This window comes from Triticum aestivum, chromosome 5B (genome assembly GCF_018294505.1).
Source record: "Triticum aestivum cultivar Chinese Spring chromosome 5B, IWGSC CS RefSeq v2.1, whole genome shotgun sequence".
NCBI classification, from domain to species: Eukaryota; Viridiplantae; Streptophyta; class Magnoliopsida; order Poales; family Poaceae; genus Triticum; species Triticum aestivum.
This window is the reverse complement of record NC_057807.1, coordinates 650,721,206-650,738,481: the sequence shown is the minus strand read 5'-3', so window position 1 is coordinate 650,738,481 and position 17,276 is coordinate 650,721,206.

The window sequence follows — 17,276 nt, the reverse complement described above, 5'->3', positions numbered from 1 at the left end:
CCCTTTTGCCAAATTAAGATTAAGAAACACCATGTGACATATTTTTATTTTTTTTTCCAGAAAGACACAGAATACCGTATACGATATAGGAGTATCTCATAAAACTCTAAGCCCACAGGAAATGTTGATTCCTGGGCCATCGCGACTGGGAACAATGCTTGAGCCCGGTGTCTACCTGTTAGGCGAGCCTGTATTAGTCGCTTTGGTTTGGATGTCCCTTTCATAGTCGCCACTCCCAACATGTTCGTTCCCTTTGCTCTTGCCTTGGTCTCCTTTCTATCGGACACGGGAGACATGGAGAGAAAGGTGGTGATCTAGGCTTGCCATGGACAGGGTCTCCTTCCACAAGCGTCATTGGTGAGCACCACCTCCACCAACTCAACCCTCTTGTGCAAATGCCATAGGAGTTGCCAGAGAGAGTTGTGGTTGGCTCAATTTCATTAAAGTGTGTTTTTTGGGATCAAATTCATCAGCTCCCGCGTCACCATTTTGAACAAAGCGAAAAAAAACACTCCAACACTGGCCACTCTCATGCCCCGGTTTTGCGCTCTTCCCGATCTGGAACCCGGACTCCCCTGCCTTCTGCGTGTGGATGCAACTGCGTCCAGGAATCATCATCCACGTCAGTCAACAACTACAGATTAGTCTCATCTCCCACCTTGATTGAGACTATGGGATACGTGGCAGGCTTCTTGCATGGAGGAGCTCGTGGCAAAGCAGGCATCCCACATGGAGGAGTGATACATGTTGGAAATATTAGCACTTTCTCGATTAATCTAATTCACGAGTGTACAATAAGCATGGCATAAATGGTATGCATCTCATAGCAATACCTAAGCATACTGGCACATACAGAACAAAGAAGCGGACCATCTATGAGCAGCACATATACGGCTAGTACAAGTACGAGTAAATGAGGGATAAACAGATCATACCCTCCGGTTGGCCAGGCCAACACGGCGGCGGCAGCAGCAGCCTCGACGTCGTCCGTAGTGGATGCAGGGGAAGTAGTGGAAGCAAAGGCCGACGGAGTTGGGGACGGATCGGGAGCAGTCGCGTCGAGACGCTCCCCAAAAACCTTATTGCCGATCTCCTGGGCAGGATCTCGAACGGCAGGGTTCCGGAGGCACCTGCTCTCCCGACCAACTGTGCACGCGATCGTCGAGATGGGATCGCCGGAGGCAGCACAGAGCAAGGAACAGTAGATGACGGCTAGGTTACGCGAGAGGGAGTGAGTGAACCGAACTAGGTCACTCCACTGGGCAAAGCCTTCTTCTATAGGCCGTCGGGTAGGAAGTTGTGGGCCTGGGCGGAGGCCAACGACCAAGTGAATGCACTACCGGCAAGGGAGTCGACGAATCCCAGCAACGCAAGAGAAGGGTCGCACTCCCGGTAAGGGAGTCGACAAATCCCGACAACGCAAGTCAGCCCACAGTCCAACGTCTCGGACAGTGGCCCACTTATTAGCGACTTGTTAATTAATCCATGATTAATTAATCCGTTCCTGAGTGGCAAAAGTAAGCTTCGGCTCAACTCATTCCTGCAGCCCGCGGCGCGCGTCGTGAGGAGGCGGGCGGTAGAGGAGGGGGAGCGCGCGTGAACCATTCCGCTTCCCAATCTCCCAATGGCAAGTGGTAGAGCAACCCTTATAAAGGGGTCTCAACTCTCCTCAACTAGCAAGATGAGACTAAACTTCCCACCACCTGCCATCTCATACACGGGCCTCAAGATTAACCAGGGATTAGTGTCTTATATGGGCCTAAGCCCATCCATAATCCATCAATACATCCATTTTGCATCATGTTTTCCTACTGTTATTTATAATGTTTTTTATGCATAATAATGCTTTATGGAATAATTCTAATGCCCCTTTTCTCATAAAATGCAAGGTTTACACAAAGAGGGAGAATGCCGGCAGCTGGAATTCTGGACCTGAAAAAGCTACGTCAGAGCTACCTATTCTGCACAACTCCAAATGAGCTGAAAATTTATGAAGAATTATTTTGGAATATATAAAAATACTGGAGCAAATAACTACTAGAGGAGGGCCACCTGGTGACCACAAGACACCAGTGCACGCCCTGGTGGGTTGTGGCCAGCCCGGCCCACCTCCGGTGCCCATCTTCTGGTATATAAGTCATTTTGACCTAAAAAAAGGGGGAGGGCTTATGAGACGGGAACTTGGGCAGGAGCACTTTTGCCCTCCGATGGAGCGATTCTGCCGGGGACCCCCCCCCCCCTCCCGAAGGGGGAAATAGAAGCCATTGTCATCACCAACAACCCTCTCATCTTTGGGAGGCCAATCTCCATCAACATCTTCAACAACACAATCTCCTCTCAAACCCTAGTTCATCTCTTGTGTTCAATCTTTGTACCAGAACCTCAGATTGGTACATGTGGGTGACTAGTAGTGTTGATTACATCTTGTAGTTGATTACTATATGGTTTATTTGGTGGAAGATTATATGTTCAGATCCATTATGCTATTTAATACCCCTCTAATCATGAGCATGAATATCATTTGTGAGTAGTTACTTTTGTTCTTGAGGTCACGAGAGAAGTCATGTTGCAAGTAATCATGTGAACTTGATATGTGTTTGATATTTCGATGATATGTATGTTGTGATTCCCTTAGTGGTGTCATGTGAACATCGACTACATGGCACTTCACCATCTTTGGGCCTAAGGGAATGCATTGTGGAGTAGTTATTAGATGATGGGTTGCTAGCAACGGAAGCTTAAACCCTAGTTTATGCGCTACTTCGTAAGGGACCGATTTGGATCCAAATGTTTAATGCTATGGTTAGATTTTATCTTAATACTTTTCTCGTAGTTGCGGATGCTTACGAGGCGGTTAATCATAAGTGCGAGGCTTGTTCAAGTAAGAACAACACCCAAGCATCGGTCCACCCACATATCAAATTATCAAAGTAGCGAACGTGAATGAAACCAACATGATGAAAGTGACTAGATGAAATTCCCGTGTGCCCTCAAGAATGCTTTGCTTATTATAAGAGACTATTTTGGCTTGTCCTTTGCCACAAAAGGATTGGGATACCTTGCTGCACTTTATTTACCGTTACCGTTACTTGTCCGTTATAAATTATTTTGCTATTAAACTACCTGTTACCGACTATTCCAGTGTTTGCAAAAATACCTTGCTGAAAACCACTTGTCATTTCCTTCTACTCCTCGTTGGGTTTGATACTCTTACTTATTGAAAGGACTACGACTGATCCCCTATACTTGTGGGTCATCAAGACTCCTTTCTGGCACTGTTGCCGGGGAGTGAAGCGCTCTTGGTAAATGGAAATTGGTAAGAAAAAATTATTACTACGTGCTGAAATTTATTGTCACTTGTCACTATGCAAAACCATCCTTTCAGGGTTGTTCGGGGTATCTTCACCTCGACTGGAAGCACAATTAGTTGACCCTGAACCTACTACACCTACTAAAAATATTGGTTGTGAAATTCCTTCGGGTATGATAGAACAACTGCTAGCTAATCCTTATGCAGGAGACAGAACAGAACATCCTGATATGCACTTGATATATGTGGATGAAATTTGTGGATTATTTAAGCTTGCAGGTTTACCCGGAGATGAAGCTAAGAAGAAGGTTTTCCCTTTATCTTTGAAGGTAAAAGCATTGACATGGTATAGGCTATGCAATGATATTGGATCTTGGAACTGGAATTGATTGAAATTGGCGTGCAGAAGTTTCGCCTATTGTCAGCTGATACGTGGCTGCCGAAGGCTAAACCCGACTGAAAGTGCAATCATGCCCTTAATCATATTTTGTTGTTGATGACAACACATATGCTAGGGACTAATCATGTTTATCAAGTATATCTCAGGATTATGTCTCAAAGACCGTGTGTATGGATCATGACTAGGGACAAAAAGCATATAACTCAAGAATGGAGATACAAGACATTGACTTCGTTTATGGTTTGTTCTTGAGTATAGGTATCCCGCACTATTAAGAGGGGATCGTTGGATCTAGTGAAAAACTTTCTCAAAATCCACAACTCCTATTCTTTGTCTCCGGACGTCCGGTGCTCTACGGACGTCCGGTCCCTCTCAGCTGTCCGGACGTCCGGCTCCCTCCGGTCATCCGGTGTTCCTTTACAGAATGATATTTGCGGATTTCCGGAACTCTCCAGACGTCCGACCTCCGGTCGTCCGATAGGTCTCGGACGTCCGGTACTTTTACAACAGAACCATATTTACGGATTTTCAGACTCTCCGGTCATCCGGGCTCCAGATGTCCGGCCCGTCTCGGACGTCCGTGTCCTGTGTACTGGTTTGTGGCTCACATATTCACAGTGGCCGGTCGTCCGATGACTGTCGGACGTCCGGACTTATTTGTGCCACCGGACGTCCGATGTTGTCCGGACGTCCGACCTATCCTGTGCACTTATGTGTCCTAAACGGTCACCTTCACACACCCACTATATATATACCTTTCTCTTCCACGGGATAAGGTTGACCATTCACTTTGAGCTTGCCAAGAACACTCCTCACTCTCTCTCTCAATCACCTACACCAAATCCTAGATTCCCAAGTGTTCTAGGAGCATTTGAGAGAAGTTCTCCAATCAAGTGATAGATCCACTCCTTCCCCTTCTTTGCACCAAAGAAATTTGTGATTTGAGCAAGTCTTGAGCTTTTCCCAACGTTCTTATTACTCTTGGAGGTTGGAGACTCCTAGGCGGTAGGAGTCTTTCATAGAGGAATCAACCTTTGTGATTACCCCCGGAAAGTTTGTAAGGGTTTGGAGATCACCCCAAGGTCTACCACTAGTGGTTGAGAAACGCCTCCGTGGTGTTGTCTCAAAGGGAGAATAGGGTGAGCCTTCATGGCGTTGGTGTGCCTTCGTGGTAACATCCACCTCTCTAACGGTGACTAGCTTCCCTCCAAGGAAGTGAACATCGGCATACATCCTCGTCTATCGGAGTTGCGGTTATTCCTAACCCTAACTCTCTACTTGTGGTTACTTGTCTCTTTGCACTTACTTACATCATATTGTGCTAGCTTACTTATGTGCTTGGTTTACTTGCTTAGTATTTAGTACTCACTTGCAATTGTTAGGCTCACCTTCATATTCCGCACTATTGCCTAAAATTGCTAAGTAATAATTAAAATTTATAGTTGTACCTATTCACCCCCCTCTAGGTCCATCTCGATCCTTTCAATTGGTATCAGAGCCTCGTGCTCTATTCTTGTGGCTTAACCACCCTAGAGTGAGATGAAGCCGGATGGGACTCCCCTGGTTATAGATCCGAAGGATAAAGGTGAGGCTTCCTCTGAAGTCAAGTCCTTTACGTCTGAGGATCTAGAACGGGCCCTTGCTAAGCAAAAAGAGGAGCATGATGCTTCCCTTGAGGCCTTGGTCCAAATGAGATTAGCCATGTTGTCCACGGTGCTTGCACCACACTCAGGTGGTGCGGCTTTGAGGCCAACTGTGCCTACTCCGTCACTTGGTCAACAACCTCCTAGCAATGAACACGCCAGTGTTCCTTGGCTTTATGCAAGACCTCAGGTTGAAAAACCAAGATATAATCCTCAAGGCAAACCTCCTTTACTTAGTGCCACTTCCGATTTTGTTTTGCGGAGAGTTGCTATGCAGGATCATCTTCGACATGGAAACGATGAGATGCTGGAGATCATAGAGTATGGCTATCATGTGGTTGATCCAAAGAACCCCACACCAAGAGAAATATATGGCAAGAACCTCAATGACACTGCAATCATGTGTATAAGGAGAGATATGGATGAAAAGCAAAGGAGACCGTTCATACACATCACAAGTGCCAATGAACTATGGGAAAATATTATAAGATCCAAGACTGGCACCTCTACCCTCCGGAGTGCTCCATATGAAATTGCCAAGGGGCAATTGCAAAACTTTTGTATGGAGAAAGGTGAAACCCCCAATCAACTCCATGAGCGTCTCATGACTCTCACTGTCGATATTGAGTCATGTGAGTGTGACAAGACACAAGATGGATTCAACATGACTAAGAGATTCCTTGTGGATAAATTGCTTCATGCTCTTGCCCCATATCACCATCAAATGGTGTGGGACATAAGACAACACCATACCTTCAAGGAAATGACTACAGATGACATCATATCCACCTTCCAACTATTTGAAGAGTCAAAGGCTAATGCCACAAAACATCTTGCCATGCATGGTTCCCCATCATCAAAGGTCAATCTTGCATTGAAGGCCAAGCATGTATGTGAAGATGAGCAAAGTGAAGAAGAAGAAGAAGAGGATGATGATGAAGATGGTGATGAGATTGAATCCGATGAGGGCCCTTCATATGAAGACATGGCTCTTTTTGTCAAGAAGTTTAGCGCGGGAAAATTCAAGGGAAGATTTCAAAAGAAGAAAGTAAGAAAATGCTACAACTGTGAAGAAACCAACCACTTCTCCAACGAGTGCCCTTATGAGAAGAGAGAAGATAAACCAAGGTTTCCCAAGACCTTTCCCAAGAAGAAGTCGCCAAATCCTTTGAACTCCAAGCTCAAGAAGAGAGATGGAAAAGCAATGGTTGCTCAAGAAGAATCCGATCCGGATGATGTTAGTGGTGTTGCCGGAGTTGCTCAAGACTCTCAAAACACCTTGAGGTTAGTAAACAAGAGTGGTGACGTGGTCACCTACAACTACATGAAAGATTACAAGGGCAGCGCTCACAAGTGCCTAATGGCAAAGGCCATGGTTGAAGATGGAGAGGACCAAAGCTCTTCTGACAAGGTCAAGGTAACTCCACGATCAAATCCTCCTCTCTTCACTCCTTCTACTCCTAGTGATGAGTATCTTGATGCGGAGGTTAGTTATGAGGATGATGATCTAGATGATCCTATGATTGCTAAACTTAATAAGTTCATGTGCTCCCTCAAAGGAAAGAAGCTCACTATGTTTCGTATGCTTATGGAGATGGTGAGTAAGCACACCATCACCATTAAGGAACTCGAAACCCTCGTCATCGAGGAAAAGGAAAAATCTGAAATCCTTGAGCAGAAAGTCCAATATGAGGAAGCACGAAATGATGAACTATGCTTAAAAATTGGTGCGAATATTGATGTTCACACTAATGATCTTGCCTCCTTGAAAAAGGCTATTGACTCTTACGAAGAGTTAATGAATGATAAAAGTAAGCTTGTGAAGTCTCATGCTTCTCTATCTAAGGACTATGAGCTTCTATCCGTGTCTCTCAAGACTAAGGAAGGAGAGCTCACCGTTCTTACAAAAAGAGTTTTGAGATGCTCAAACTTACTTATCTTGAAACTCTAGCCAAGGCTTACTCTTCTCCTATTATCAATGTTGATTCTTGTACTACTAATACTAGTAGTGATCTAGCATCTATTCTTGAGGAAAATCATTTTCTCAAGGCTCAAATCGAGAAAGATCTCATGACATGTGCTCAAGGGCAAAAGAATCTTGATGAGATATTGAGCCAACACAATGAGGTGTTTGCCAAAGAGGGACTTGGGTTTAACCCAAGCACAAGCAAGAAGAAGACGTCCTCTCAAAAGTGCACAACTCCTCTAAAAGAAACATTTGTAAGAGAAGGGCACAAGGCGAAAGGTAAGGTTGTGAGTGGGAAGGCCACAAGGGGCACGCCCACTCTCAACAAGCCTAAATAGTTCATGCCTCCATCCTATGTACTTCGTAAGACTAAGGATGGAGAAGTTTTTGCAAAATTTGTTGGTCCTCAAAATGCATTCCGGTTCTATGCTATTTGGGTCCCTAAGACCCTTATGACTAACTTGAGAGGTCCCATTGCAAAATGGGTGCCTCTAACCAAGTCTTAATTGTGGTGTAGGTTGACTTCTCAGGTGGAGTGAAATGGGTGATTGACAGTGGATGTACAAATCATATGACCGGAGATAGAAAATTGCTCTACGATTTCATGGAAGCTATTCAACCATTCATGGGCATTATGTTTGGTGGAGGTTCAAAAGGACAAGTACTCAGGTTGGGTAAGGTGGCTATCACAAATGACATGTCTCTTGCAAATGTCATGCTTGTCCAATCCCTTAAATACCATTTGCCTTCTGTTCGCCAATTGGCTTCTGTTGGTTATGATACACTCTTTGGACTAATGGATGTGAAAGTCTTTAAGAGAGATACTCTTGAAGTGGCCTTTGTTGGAGAGTTGGATGGCAACCTTTACACGGTTGATTTCTCGAAAGAGAGCACATTCCATGCAACTTGTCTAATGTCCAAGGCCGACAAGGGGTGGCTATGGCATCGCCGGCTAGCCCATGTCGGCATGAGAAACCTTCAAGATCTCTTAAAAGGGGATCACATCCTTGGATTAACCAATGTCTCTTTTGAGAAAGATCGTGTGTGTAGTGCATGCATAGCCGGGAAGCAACATCAATCAAAGCACCCACCCAAGAACATTGTGTCTACTTCAAGGCCCCTGGAGCTCCTTCATGTGGATCTTTTTGGGCCTCCTTCATGGGATAGTCTTGGTGGGAAAAAGTATGGTCTTGTCATTGTTGATGATTACTCAAGATACACATGGGTGTTTTTCCTCAAGTCCAAGGATGAGACTAAGATCACCTTCATTGATTTTGCCAAACAAGCACAACGCAAGTTTGACAAAGAGATCTTGGCAATAAGAAGTGATAATGGCTCTGAGTTCAAGAACTATACCTTGGAAGAATTCCTTAGTGATGAAGGGATTGAGCATCAATATTCAGCTCCATACACTCCTCAGCAGAATGGTGTTGCCGAAAGGAAGAATCGTACACTTGTAGAGATGGCAAGGTCCATGTTGGATGAATACAAGTCACCACATAGTTTTTGGGTTGAAGCTGTCAACACTGCATGCCATGCATCAAACCGGCTCTTCCTCCGCACTATATTGGAAAAGACTCCATATGAACTCCTAACTGGGAACAAGCCAAATGTCAAGTACTTTCGTGTATTTGGGTGCAAATGTTTCATCCTCAACAAAAGAGAACGGTTAGGAAAATTCAATCCAAAACAATTGAGGGCATATTTGTTGGCTATGGATCAAACTCTCACGCCTATAGAGTCTACAACAAGTCCAATGGATGTGTTGTAGAAACTTGCGACGTGGTGTTTGATGAATTTAATGGCTCCCATGGGGAGCAAGATGATCTAAGTGATGCAGGTGAAGAAGATTCTTCTCAAGACATTTTTACCATGGGTGTTGGTGCACTTCTTCCTATGGAACAAGAACCTCATGATGATGAAGAAGAAGATAGAAGCTTGACACATCATCAAACTACTTCAACACCCATACCGTCACAAGCTCCTATTGCTCAACCGATGCCCTTAGTCCAAGTAGAAGAAGATGATCAAGTTCCTCTTCATGATAATCTTCAAGAACAAGATCATCACCAAGGGCAAGAACAAGAAAGTACAATCATTGATGATGAACCTCAACACATGCAATATGAACAAGAAGATCTTCCTCCACACATTAATGATCCATATGTTGAGGATGTGGATGATGGACATGAAGTTGAACCGCGAGAAACCCTAACCTCCATCATGCCTCGAGTGGTCGGTCGTGTTGATGTTGACAAAATTCTCACCGGCATATCGGAAGGTAGAGTCACTCGTAAACATTTGACAAACTTTTGTGCTCACTTCTCGTTTGTGTCTAGTATTGAGCCCCTCAAGGTACAAGATGCATTGATGGACAACGATTGGCTAGTTTCATGCAAGAAGAGTTGAACAGTTTTGAACGCAACCAAGTGTGGTCATTAGTCAAGAGGCCATCTACCAAGCACAACGTCATTGGAACAAAATGGATTTTCAAGAACAAGCAAGATGAAAATGGTGTAATCATCCGCAACAAGGCAAGGTTAGTGGCACAAGGGTACTCACAAGTTGAAGGTTTGGACTTTGGTGAGACCTTTGCCCCTGTTGCACGTCTTGAATCCATTCGCATATTACTTGCTTATGCCGCTTTCAATGGTTTTACATTACATCAAATGGATGTGAAGAGTGTTTTCCTTAACGGTCCTCTACAAGAAGAAGTATATGTGTCACAACCACCCGGGTTCGTTAATCCCTTTCACAAAGACTATGTGTATAAACTTCATAAGGCTTTGTATGGCCTCAAACAAGCACCTCGTGCTTGGTATGATCATTTGAAGAAGTTTTTACTCGATGATGGTTTTGTGAGAGGGGTGATCGATCCTACTCCTTTTACTAAGAGGGACAAGGGTTATTTGATCCTATGCCAAATCTATGTAGATGACATCATTTTTGGTTCTCCTAACATTCATTTGTGCAAGAAGTTTGCGGCTTCAATGACCAAGAATTTTGAAATGTCACTCAATGCGGATTTGAAGTTCTTTCTCGGATTTCAAATTCAACAATTTCAAGGAGTTTTCTTATCTCAAGCAAAGTACCTCAAGGATATCCTAGAGAAGTTTGGCATGTCTGATGCTAGTCCATGCAAGACACCCATGCCAACCAAAATTGCTCTCACTAAATACACAAATGGTACTCCTTTTGACCCATCTACTTACCGCTCTATGATTGGTTCATTGCTTTATCTTTGTGCATCTAGACCAGACATCATGTTCAGTGTATGCATGTGTGCTAGATTTCAAGCTTTCCCTATGGAAAGTCATCATAAGGCGGTTAAGCATATTCTTAGATACCTTGTTCACACCCCAAAGTTGGGCCTCTGGTACCCCAAGGATGCTAAGTTTGATCTCATTGGGTACACGGATGCGGATTGAGCTGGAGACAAAGTGGATCGTAAGTCCACATCCGGTGCATGTCAGTTTCTTGGACGATCCTTGGTAAGTTGGTCCTCAAAGAAACAAAATTGTATTGCTCTCTCTACCGCAGAAGCTGAATACATTGCTACCGCCAGTTATGCAACTCAGTTGTTATGGATGAGGCAAACTTTGAAGGATTACGGTATCACCTATAGACACGTGCCTCTTCTATGTGATAATGAAAGTGCCATCAATATTGAGAACCCCAAGGATCATCTCCGCACCAAGCACATTGATATTAGGTATCACTTCTTGAGAGATCATGTTGAAAAGGGTGATATTCACATTGATCACATTGGTACAGATTTGCAACTGGCAGATATTTTCACCAAACCAATGGATGAAGCAAGGTTTTGTCGGTTTAGGCGTGAACTTGGTATCTTGGATCTTGACAATATTATGTGAAATCTAGTACCCATTCATGCATGAAATTAATGTCTTATCTTGATGTAGGCATATATGTAGGGGGAGACACTCAACTCATGAGTATCCTCATCCTATGAAATGCATAAAAAGAACAAACACTCTCAAAGCTACCATAACATCTAAATATGGTGCTTTCCATGATGGAGTAGTGATTATGCACTCAAAGTTCAAATCCGTGTCATGTCATGTCTACTCATACATGGTGGCAGTAGCCACCACCCGTATCATTAGAACAATATTGGAGTGGTATATGGTTACTATTGATTGGGATAGAGTACTAGTTACTTAATAAGAAATTCTTACTATGGACGGTAATCGTCTTCTCCTCATCATGATCAACAACACATACACTTGCACCTTGACCTCCTGTCAATTCTGGCGTCGGACGTCCGTGGTTTACCGGATGTCCGGGCATTTCTCCAACGCCGGACGTCCATAGACCTCCGGACGTCCGTAAATTCTTCTCTGTTGAACTCATCTCAGTCGTCCGGCCTATCCGGACGTCCGTAAAATACTCTTTGGTCCCCTTCGCTGGCCTTGGCGCCGGAACGCCGGATGTCCGTAAGCCTCCGGACGTCCGTAAATTCTTCTCTGTTGAACTCAGCCCGGTCGTCTGGCCTATCCGGACGTCCGTAATATACTTTCGGGTCTCCTTCCCTGCCTTGGCGCCGGACGTCCGAGGTTTCCGGTCGTCCGTAAAATCATCTCTGTCATACTTCCTTTTCCTGGCTCAGGCCCCGGTCGTCCGTGCCCCCCCGGTCATCCGGACTCCTATTCGACTTCGTCTTTCGTAGGCTCTGGTCGTCCGGTCGTTTTCACCGGCTCCTATATATAGTGCATGGTAGGGTTTTGGAACTGCTACCCTCATATCCTCCCTGTTCCCACCGCCGTCGCTCCGGTCCAGTGGCTTCTCGCCGCGGCCTCACGCCGCCGTGCCCCTCGCCGGGATCCTCTCTGCTCGGGATCCGCCACGTGGCCACACGCCGCCGTGTCCCTCGTCCCTCGCCGCGGCCAGACGAACGAGCCTGCTCGGTCTTCGCTCAAGCCCCGACGACCTCTCTCAGCATGTGCCTGATTTGTTCCGGTCCACAGCTTCCTTCGTGTTCCTCACTTTAAGGTAGGCCATATCTTTTCTCCCTCATGCATCGATTCCTTGATCTATGGTGGGGTATTGATTTGAGTCTTCCTTCTCCCCTAGGTCATGATGCCTAGGACCAAGCACTCCGCTCGCAAGCAAGTCACCGGTGGGCCGGGTCGTCCGTCTCGTCCTGGTGGCTCCGATGACTCCCAGGAGCAGGCTCGTCCTCGGAAGCGTGCCGCCCGTCCTCCCAGCTCGTCTAGCGACTCCTCCTCGGAGGGGTCGGACTTTGAGGATGAACTTGAGGAGGTGGAACCGGCCCCGTTTGTTGGTGTTCACGTCTCTGCACCCAAGCCGGGCACTCATCGTCCAACCTTCCAGCCTCCTCCTCCTCCGGTGCAACCCCACGGTGATGCTCGTCATATCTCACTTGAGCCTCCATTACCACTCGGCCGCCATATTAAGCATTTCAACAAGGTTTCCACCGCCTCTTATCTTAAATTGCATCACGATGTTGATCAGTTTACTGTTGTTAGGGATTCTCAGGATAGTCGCTTTCGCACTAATGTCCAAGCCGACATCTTTACAACTATTGTCATTCCTAAAGGCTTGTCACTCAATGTCTGCATTGATCTAGAGCATATTCGCACTCATCCGGATAAATATCCGGGAGCCATTGAGCTCATTGAGTCATCCAATCTAGCTGCTCCATTTGCATTTCAACATGATTTCAACCAAGCTGCCATTCATCAATTCTATGCCACATGTTATTTTGGTCCAGATAACACTATCACATGGATGACCTCAGACACCACACTCACAACATCTTATGCTCAATTTGTCACTGCCCTTGGATTTCCTGACACCGGGTTCAAAATCCACAAGGATGATCCCAACCATAGGCCCAAGGGCATTGAGGTCTATGCGGATATTCTTAAACCTATATCAACTTTGTCTGACATTGAAAAACAAAAGGGTCTAAACCAATTCTCCATTTGGCGCTTCCCTTTCAACATCATTTATCAGTGTGTCATCCGCACCATCTATCCCAAGATGGGTGACAAAGGCTCTTGCAGCAGCTATTGCATTGATCTCATGCATCACCTCTTTGCATCTCCCAAAGGGAAGATAAATGTTCCACACTTTCTATGGCATGAGATCCGCCTTGCTAGCTTCCAGCACAAGAGGGCTTTTCCTCATGCCCCCTTTATTCAGGCTTTTATCGAGAGCGTAGCTTCTTTTCCCATTGTTCGCACTCACGTGCATGAGCGATGGGCATTCCAGCTCACATGGCGGCTGATCATGTTCCTCCTCCTACCGCTACTGCTCGTCGCACCGCCGCTAGTGTTCCTTCTCATGCTGCCCGTTCTCCTTCCAGTTCTGCACCTTTTGGGCGCATTGCTCGTTTTCTTGGGAAGGCTCACTCTGCCATGATGAAGATGTTCACCTTCCATTGCTCCCAACATCACGATGTTGTCACTGGCATGGTAACTTCCAAGAATGCTCTGAAGGCTCGTCTGAGAGACTCCGAAGTGTATGATGTGAGTGACGATGAGCGTATTCCTGAAGAGCCCCTTCTGACTTTGGTTTCCCCTCGGGTCCTGAGTGGGCTGATTTCTTCGACGAGGCTGGTGGCAGTGGTGCTCATGATGATGATGAGGATGATCTCTGATGCTGTTATGTTTCCCCCCTTCTTTATTTTTGGATATTTGATGCCAAGGGGGAGTAGGCTTTATATGCATGCTTTTCTAGCTCATTATGTAATCGAACTTATTGCTATGATTGTGTTTTAGCTTGTATTGAACCTATGTTATGAGTTTGTCGAGACTGAGATTTGGTGAATCTATATGAAGTTTAATTCTTGATTATCTTGTGTATGAGATATGGTTATATTGGTATCACTTTGAGGGGGAGCCCTCTTCATGTTTTAGTATCTATGGTATCACTTTGAGGGGGAGCTCACTCTTTGCTCATTCTTGATTATTGAGCTCCACAACAAATACTTTCGATTACTATTATGAGTGTGCATATGAGTTGTCATCAACTACCAAAAGGGGGAGATTGAAACTGCAATCATGCCCTTAATCATATTTTGATGTTGATGACAACACATATGCTAGGGACTAATCATGTTTATCAAGTATATCTCAGGATTATGTCCCAAAGACCATGTGTATGGATCATGACTAGGGACAAAAAGCATATAACTCAAGAATGGAGATACAAGACATTGACTTCGTTTATGGTTTGTTCTTGAGTATAGGGATCCCGTACTATTAAGAGGGGATTGTTGGATCTAGTGAAAAGCTTGCTCAAAATCCACAACTCCTATTCTTTGTCTCCGGACGTCCGGTGCTCTATGGACGTCCGGTCCCTCTCAGCTGTTCGGACGTCCAGCTCCCTCCGGTCATCCGGTGTTCCTTTACATAATGATATTTGCAGATTTCCGGAACTCTCCGGACGTCCGACCTCCGGTCGTCTGATAGGTCTCGGACGTCCGGTACTTTCACAACAGAACCGTATTTATGGATTTTCGGACTCTCCGGTCGTCTGGGCTCCGGATGTCCGGCCCGTCTCGGACGTCCGTGTCCTGTGTACTGGTTCGTGGCTCACATATTCACAGTGGTCGTTCGTCCTATGACTGTCGGACGTCCGGACTTATTTGTGCCACCGGACGTCCGATGTTGTCCGGATGTCCGACCTATCCTGTGCACTTATGTGTCCCAAACGGTCACCTTTCCACACCCACTATATATATACCTTTCCCTTCCATGGGATAAGGTTGACCATTCACTTTGAGCTTGCCAAGAACACTCCTCACTCTCTCTCAATCACCTACACCAAATCCTAGATTCCCAAGTATTCTAGGAGCATTTGAGAGAAGTTCTTCAATCAAGTGATAGATCCACTCCTTCCCCTTCTTTGCACCAAAGGAATTTGTGATTTGAGCAAGTCTTGAGCTTTTCCCAACGTTCTTATTACGCTTGGAGGTTGGAGACTCCTAGGCGGTAGGAGTCTTTCGGAGAGGAATCAACCTTTATGATTACCCCCGGAAAGTTTGTAAGGGTTTGGAGATCACCCCAAGGTCTACCACTAGTGGTTGAGAAACGCCTCTGTGGTGTTGTCTCAAAGGGAGAATAGGGTGAGCCTTCGTGGCGTTGGTGTGCCTTCGTGGTAACATCCACCTCTCTAACAGTGACTAGCTTCCCTCCAAGGAAGTGAACATCGACATACATCCTCGTCTCACGGAGTTGCGGTTATTCCTAACCCTAACTCTCTACTTGTGGTTACTTGTCTCTTTGCACTTACTTACATCATATTGTGCTAGCTTACTTATGTGCTTGGGTTACTTGCTTAGTATTTAGTACTCACTTGCAATTGTTAGGCTCACCTTCATATTCCACACTATTGCCTAAAATTGCTAAGTAATAATTAAAATTTGTAGTTGTACCTATTCACCCCCCCTCTAGGTCCATCTCGATCCTTTCACCGACGGGTGGAGCTTATTAGGCATACTCCGTACCTTCTCATGAGCTTCCTAGAGATCACCCAATCTCATAGACTGTGACCAGCAGTCGTGCTCACATAGGTGTGTTCCTCCAAAGAATGCTCTGTAGGTTAGCATCTTGCTTACATAAGCTTTGGAACACATTAAGACAAAAGTCAGGCTGCCTTATAGAATTGGGAGTATTATTGCATCTCCAACGGAGTGGGATAATTAAGGATACTCCCCTCAGTTGACCACTGGATTGTTTTCCCAGGTCCTAATTCACGGGATCTCCGATCACATAGGTTGGGTTACCCCCATAGCAACTTACGTGGGTCTCATACCCATCTCCCTCGATGCATTTTCTATCACAATCCGTGATAGCCCTTTAGTAAAAGGGTCTGCCAGATTCTTAGCCGTCTGGATATAATCCAATGCTATTACTCCGGAGTTTCTTGATTTTTTGACAGGTTTCAATCTTCTTCTTATGTGCTTTGTGGATTTCATGTTATCCTTTGAACTCTTAGCCTTGGCAATCATCGTTTGATTGTCACAGTTCATAAGGACAGCCGACACTGGTTTATCAACCACCGGCAAATCCATCAAGAGCTCTCGAATCCTTTCTGCTTTGACGCAGGATGTGTCTAATGTTGTGAGTTATGCTTCCATAGTCGATCTGGTTAAGATCGTCTGCTTGCAAGACTTCCAGGAAACAGCACCACCACCAAGTGTGAAGACATGTCCACTTGTGGCTTTCATCTCATCACCATAAGAAATCCAATTCGAATCACTATACCCCTCAAGTACCGCCGGGTACCCAGAATAGTGAATTCCATAGTTCGCAGTACCTTGCAAGTAACGCATCACTCGCTCAAGGGCATGCCAATGCACATCTCCCAGATTGGAAACAAACTGGTTCAGTTTGCACACAACAAATGAGATGTCAGGACGAGTAGCACATGCTAGGTACATTAGTGAACCAACCACTTGAGAATATCTCAATTGATCTACGGTCGTGCCTTCAAACTTTCGAATCCGCACGCTAGGATCATATGGTGTTGCAGAAGGTTTGCAGCCCGAATATCCAAAACGGCTCAAAATCTTCTCAACATAGTGGGATTGCAAGAGTGTAATTCCACCCTCAGAATTTCTTAGTAGCTTGGTGTTCAAGATAACATCAGCCACTCCTAGGTCTTTCATCTCAAAGTTATGAGATAGAAAAGCCTTGACGTCCTCAACGACCTTGGGGTGGGTCCCAAATATCAGTATGTCATCGACATGCAGACAGAGTATAACTCCTCCGCCCCCACCATAGCGACAGTATACACATTTGTCAGCTTTGTTAACAACAAAGCCAGCAGATGTCAGAGTAGTGTTGAACTTCTCATGCCATTGCTTAGGCGCTTGTTTCAGGCCATACAAGGATTTCACTAGCTTGCACACCTTTCTTTCCTGACCATTTACTACAAAGCCATCTGGCTGTTGCATGTAAATTT